Source organism: Copadichromis virginalis, linkage group LG14 (assembly GCF_057382275.1).
Source record: "Copadichromis virginalis isolate Kocher_CV1m ecotype Utaka linkage group LG14, C_Virginalis_male_GT1.1, whole genome shotgun sequence".
NCBI lineage: Eukaryota > Metazoa > Chordata > Actinopteri > Cichliformes > Cichlidae > Copadichromis > Copadichromis virginalis.
The window spans coordinates 4,895,822-4,902,880 of NC_140631.1; the positions used below are offsets into that span (position 1 = coordinate 4,895,822).

The window sequence follows — 7,059 nt, forward strand, 5'->3', positions numbered from 1 at the left end:
TTCAAATTATGTTGTTTTCATTCGAATTCAGTTGTTTTCGTTCAAAGTCCGGTGTTTTCCTTCTAATCCAGTTCTTTTCATTCAAATTCCATTCTTGTCATTCTAATTCTGTTGTTTTCTTTCAACTTCCGGTGTTTTCATTCAACTTCCATTCTTGTCATTCTAATTCTTTTTTTTTTCTTTCAAATTCTGTTGTTTTCATTCTAATTCTGTTGTTTTCATTCATATTATGTTGTTTTCATTCTAATTCTGTTGTTTTCATTCAACTTCCATTCTTGTCATTCTAATTCTGTTTTTTTCTTTCAAATTTTGTTGTTTTCCTTCTAATTCTGTTGTTTTCATTCTAATTTTGTTGTTTTCATTCAAATTTCTGTGTTTTCATTCATATTACACTGAAAAAAAGGGACTGGCCATCTCTTGGATTTATGTAAGCATCTTGCATGTATTTAACACAATTGCCTCATGTTTTAAAGATAAATGTAACTATATAGTGTAAAAACTACATGATATGCAGAAAGGGTGTATTAAATTGTTTATATCATGTTCAGGTGAAGTAAGTCAATAAGATAGCAACGTTAAATCTCGTGAAACCACGCGTGATTTCATCTCGCGGGCTTTGGATCGTGGTTTAAAAAATGCATCCATCTCAGTCAAGTCGAGCAGCCAACTCTACGTTTTTTGGTATGTCTTGATTTTTTGAATTAATATTTACCATATTTCAGCCAAATGTAGTTAAACGTCTAAAGTGCCGCCATGTAACATGCTAAAAAAGAGCCGTTAGCTTATTTGCTGTTTTATCTGTTATCAAAGAATTGGCGCTTTTTCATTTGAATTTGTCTTTGGCACAAGAGCCGTAATATCACATTAAACCTAATTACGAGGCACTCATAACATAATTTGGTTTTCTGTGTGAATAGATTTGTCAACTGACTCTTCAGTTACATTGTGTATTTACTGCACCGTGGTGTTAGTGAGATTTTGGACATTGAACAGCTTTAGCTAATATCATCAGCGGCATTATGCTAGCTTACATCCCTACCCCTCCTGCCCTCACCTGCTGTCCTTTTGTTTTTGTTTGTTTGTTTTTGTTGATGCACATTGAGAGACCACATCTATTCTGCATTTCACCAGGAGTCAGCTGATGGATTGTGGGTTCAAGGTGTTATGGTAAGAAAGTATATTCTATTTTCGCTTAAGGTTTCTGTAACTTAATTATAATAGGTTTTTTATAATTATTAGGTGCATGCATACTCAAATAGACCACCCTATTAATAGAACTGAGAAATCCAAAATCTGCCATAGGTTTAACTTATACCTGTATGTATTGTCAGAAAGGTGATTACTGGACTCACATTAATGCACACTTGAACTAAAATGAGGTTGTAACTTGTGGGTTCTTGGGTTGCAAATCAGAAATAAACATTTTTTTAATCCCATAAGATCTGGAAACACAGTTTTTATTCAACAAAACATTACTGATTATTAACCAAGCACAGTGCCTGCTGTTATTTCAAAATAATTTTATGTCATTTCAGATGAAATGCAGCATTCCAGTGCATCCCAACCATGCATACAGTCAAGGTTTCTGACGGAGCTGAGTTTCTCTCTGGCAGTCTGCTGAAAGTGTTTGCAAAGTGATCGGGGGAACAGGGCACAAAGCTAAAGGATGTAGCTGCCATGATGACAGTAAGAACTTTAAAATTCTTTAACTACAAAGTGTATATGTATTGCATTAGGTCAGTAAAAGATTTTTATGCTGCATCCATTGAAACAGTCAACTATTACCTGTGAGTACTGATTCCACCGAAAGGATGCCATAATTTTCGTCATGCATTTACTGGCCCACTGAGAAAAATTGATCTTTTTAAAAAAATAAATGTTCTGGAAACTATATATCCATAAAGTTGATGTCAAACAGGAACTTTTGATATTGCTTTGTAGATGCTGGTGTTGCATGTTGACTGGTTTAAGTTTTGGTCTGGGATCATTTTCTTCTGTGCTACTGAAAAGTTCACAAATCTCTGTTTTCTTTGTTATAATACTTTAGGATGACATTAATGCTCAAAGGGAGTCTCATCAAAGTGCTCCGCATCTGTGTGAAAGACAATTGCAACATCTTGGTGCAGGAGTTCATGGTGTTTTATGAGTAGATTGTGGCTTTGCAACATTTAAAAATGCATTTAGTTATCCACTTGATCCTCATTGGACCAGTTAGGACCAGTAGTCCTCTTTAATAATTTGAAGTTCACATGAGGCCTGGTAGTGAACTCAGCCGCCGGCCCTTGAGGCCCCACCCCTGTATTAGGGGTCACATCAGTGTGAAAAAACTTTAAATTTGTCATTCTAGTGAACAAAGGAAAATCCCACCAATATTTACATTAGCTTTTGTTTGAAAAAAAAAAAAGACCAACAGCTAACCAAATTGTGGGGCTGAAAGTCTAAATTCTAACATCTTCTGAGTGACAAAACCTGGATTTCTGATGGGCCGGTGTCTTTCTAAGAAAAACTAATGTAAAGCATTTGAAATTATGTTTTTCACCCTCTCTTAGAAACTCTGTTAGACCATGAATGGCAGCATGGCAGGCCACTCTTTGGCTATAGCTATTTACTATGTTGCTTGCATTGGTTTAAATTACTCTAACATTAGAACTGGTAGATTCAAAAGAGATGAGTTTAAAAAGGAATCTTAAAGAAATGTTTTGTTTTTAACCAGGACTTGACTGAGGCCACTGCACAGATTGAGAAAACCACAATGAACATCTGTCTCCAGAGGATGCACCAGGCAATGACTTTTCTGACGTTGGCATCATCATCGAGGGTATAGTAGTTCTTCAAGATCTGGATAACGTGACCTTTGCAGTAGCCATGCTGTTTGGACCTTTTTTATTCCTTCAATATGAGTTACCCATCACAACTCTGCTACACTTTTGAGGTGATTCAAAGGGTGGTAATGGAGTTGGAAGCAACTCAGCTCTCAAGAAAAGCTCACAACTAAGACAAAACTGCTCCTGCAACGAAGCTCACTGTTATGCATGTGAGGTGACCAGCTCTAGGTGAGAGGACATTTAAATCTCACACTTGTTCTGCTGCATTTTTGAAGCTCAATTCCAGGAACAGATCGCAGGGTTCATTTTTATATACACTGCAACTGCCATGAGGACGAGCCGTTTTTTTGTTGTTGTTGTTGTTTGTTTTTCCTTTTGCTCTGTACAAGTTCTCTGTCTGTTTGGCAGCATTTTTAAATTTCTCTTTGTATTTTTTCTTTCTTTTACTAGTGAAGAGATGTAGCATGAACAGTTATGCAGTCTAAATATCCCATATGGGCCGTGTGAAATGGTATTTTCAGTTTCATTCAGTTGAAGTAAGGAACGTTGAATATTTCTAAGCTTGCTGTTTTGAACCAAGATGTCACAGTATGATCAGTGCTGTAATTTTTGACAGTCACTGTATCAATGTTATTTTTGCATCTCTTGAATAAAGGTTTTGACCTGCAAGTGCTAATTTCTTTAGTTATTGGGGTAAAATGGGTAATGTTAATAGGAAGGTGTTTGCCAATTCAGTAACCTAATTTAATGTTAATGGAAACTAACATTACCTCAAATTGTTTAGTTATAATTGTTGTTTAACTGAATCTTGACGTCAGAGGCCTTAAATAGAATGTTTTGTATTGTTCTTTCCCAACATTTTTCAAAAGAAAGAGTCTAATTTCTTTGCTGTGATTGATTCCAGAGAACACGGAAGAACTGACATTATTTAACTGTTGATTTATATAGATTCAGTAGAGGAGTAATGTCAGTTTAATTCTTTACCTACTGTCAATGCAGTGAAATTAGACATTTTGTTTTGAAAGGTTACTGGTGGATGCCAGCAACCATCTTGGAAGAGAACAATATAATCTGTTATAAGGCCTCCATTTGAAAATTGTGTATTTGATACTAGAATATAATAGCAAAATGTAATTTGAAGATAACATGTAGTATTTAAGTGACCAAGTAGTATTGGGTAAAAGTTATTGAATGGTGTTGGGATAAAGTGAGAAAATTGTGAAGGATTAAAATATTTCAAGAGCTCAAATTACTTCATCAAAACATGTTTAAGTCACATTTTATCAACACAAATTGCACAGGTTTATTGAACATGAATAAATTGTGTTAATTTAACTCAATTGTTTAAGTTGCTGCCAAAGCAAAACATCTGTGTGCAACAAATGTCCACCATTGAATTAAGTAAATCCAACAACATATTTTTTTCAGTGTATGTTGTTTTCATTCTATTTCTGTTGTTTTCATTCAAATTCCATTCTTGTCATTTGAATTCTGTTGTTTTCCTTCTAATTCTTTTGTTTTCGTTCAAATTTTGTTGTTTTCATTCTAATTCTGTTGTTTTCATTCAAATTATGTTGTTTTCTTTCAAATTCCGGTGTTTTCTTTCAACTTCCATTCTTGTCATTCTAATTCTGTTTTTTTCTTTCAAATTCTGTTGTTTTCCTTCTAATTCTGTTGTTTTCATTCTAATTCTGTTGTTTTCATTCAAATTCCATTCTTGTCATTTGAATTCTGTTGTTTTCATTCTAATTCTATTGTTTTCCTTCAAATTTTGTTGTTTTCTTTCAACTTCCTTTGTTTTCATTCAAATTCCATTCTTGTCATTCTAATTCTGTTGTTTTCTTTCAAATTCTGTTGTTTTCCTTCTAATTCTTTTGTTTTCGTTCAAATCTTGTTGTTTTCTTTCTAATTCAGTTCTTTTCATTCTAATCCTGTTGTTTTCATTCAAATTATGTTGTTTTCATTCTAATTCAGTTGTTTTCGTTCAAAGTCCGTGGTTTTCCTTCTAATCCAGTTCTTTTCATTCAAATTCCGTTCTTGTCATTCTAATTCTGTTTTTTTCTTTCAACTTCCGGTGTTTTCATTCAACTTCCATTCTTGTCATTCTAATTCTTTTTTTTTCTTTCAAATTCTGTTGTTTTCATTCAAATTATGTTGTTTTCTTTCAACTTCCGGTGTTTTCATTCAAATTCCATTCTTGTCATTCTAATTCTGTTTTTTCATTCAAATTCTTTTGTTTTCATTCTAATTCCGTTCTTGTCATTCTAATTCTGTTGTTTTCATTCATATTATGTTGTTTTCATTCAAATTCCTGTGTTTTCATTCAAATTCCATTCTTGTCATTCTAATTCAGTTGTTTTCATTCAAATGATGTTGTTTTCATTCTAATTCAGTTGTTTTCGTTCAAAGTCCGTGGTTTTCCTTCTAATCCATTTCTTTTCATTCAAATTCCGTTCTTGTCATTCTAATTCTGTTTTTTTCTTTCAACTTCCGGTGTTTTCATTCAACTTCCATTCTTGTCATTCTAATTCTTTTTTTTTCTTTCAAATTCTGTTGTTTTCATTCAAATTATGTTGTTTTCTTTCAACTTCCGGTGTTTTCATTCAAATTCCATTCTTGTCATTCTAATTCTGTTTTTTCATTCAAATTCTTTTGTTTTCATTCTAATTCCGTTCTTGTCATTCTAATTCTGTTGTCTTCATTCAAATTATGTTGTTTTCATTCTAATTCTGTTTTTTTCTTTCAAATTCTGTTGTTTTCCTTCTAATTCTGTTGTTTTCATTCTAATTCTGTTGTTTTCATTCAAATTCCTGTGTTTTCATTCAAATTCCGTTCTTGTCATTCTAATTCAGTTGTTTTCATTTAAATGATGTTGTTTTCAATCTAATTCTGTTGTTTTCATTCAAATTTTGTTGTTTTCTTTCAACTTCCTTTGTTTTCATTCAAATTCCATTCTTGTCATTCTAATTCTGTTGTTTTCTTTCAAATTCTGTTGTTTTCCTTCTAATTCTTTTGTTTTCGTTCAAATTTTGTTGTTTTCTTTCTAATTCAGTTCTTTTCATTCTAATTCTGTTGTTTCCGTTCGAAATCCGTTGTTTACATTCTAATCCTGTTGTTTTCATTCAAATTCTTTTGTTTTCCTTCAAATTTTGTTGTTTTCTTTCAACTTCCGGTGTTTTCATTCAACTTCCATTCTTGTCATTCTAATTCTGTTTTTTTCTTTCAAATTCTGTTGTTTTCATTCTAATTCTGTTGTTTTCATTCAAATTATGTTGTTTTCTTTCAAATTCCGGTGTTTTCATTCAAATTCCATTCTTGTCATTCTAATTCTGTTTTTTTCTTTCAAATTTTGTTGTTTTCCTTCTAATTCTGTTGTTTTCATTCTAATTTTGTTGTTTTCATTCAAATTTCTGTGTTTTCATTCATATTATGTTGTTTTCATTCTATTTCTGTTGTTTTCATTCAAATTCCATTCTTGTCATTTGAATTCTGTTGTTTTCCTTCTAATTCTTTTGTTTTCGTTCAAATTTTGTTGTTTTCATTCTAATTCTGTTGTTTTCATTCAAATTATGTTGTTTTCTTTCAAATTCCGGTGTTTTCATTCAACTTCCATTCTTGTCATTCTAATTCTGTTTTTTTCTTTCAAATTCTGTTGTTTTCCTTCTAATTCTGTTGTTTTCATTCTAATTCTGTTGTTTTCCTTCAAATTTTGTTGTTTTCTTTTAACTTACGGTGTTTTCATTCAACTTCCATTCTTCTCATTCTAATTCTTTTTTTTTTCTTTCAAATTCTGTTGTTTTCATTCAAATTATGTTGTTTTCTTTCAAATTCCATTCTTGTCATTTGAATTCTGTTGTTTTCTTTCAAATTCTGTTGTTTTCATTCTAATTCTGTTGTTTTCATTCAAATTCTTTTGTTTTCATTCAAATTATGTTGTTTTCTTTCAACTTCCGGTGTTTTCATTCAACTTCCATTCTTGTCATTCTAATTCTGTTTTTTTCTTTCAAATTCTGTTGTTTTCCTTCTAATTCTTTTGTTTTCGTTCAAATTTTGTTGTTTTCATTCTAATTCTGTTGTTTTCATTCAAATTATGTTGTTTTCTTTCAAATTCCGGTGTTTTCATTCAACTTCCATTCTTGTCATTCTAATTCTGTTTTTTTCTTTCAAATTCTGTTGTTTTCCTTCTAATTCTGTTGTTTTCCTTCAAATTTTGTTGTTTTCTTCCAACTTCCGG

At 31.9% G+C, this 7,059-nt stretch overlaps 1 long non-coding RNA gene across 2 annotated transcripts; it reads left to right on the forward strand.

Moving 5' to 3' along the window:
• Positions 1-398: 398 nt before the first annotated feature.
• LOC146693255 (uncharacterized) lies at positions 399-3,494 on the forward strand. Of its 2 annotated transcripts, none has more exons than XR_014923934.1 (5): positions 399-681; positions 1,104-1,167; positions 1,536-1,686; positions 2,048-2,135; positions 2,714-3,494. It is a non-coding gene; the product is annotated as an uncharacterized LOC146693255 (long non-coding RNA). The 2 variants fall into 2 exon arrangements; XR_014923935.1 differs by having other exon boundaries at positions 1,132-1,167.
• Positions 3,495-7,059: the final 3,565 nt, after the last annotated feature.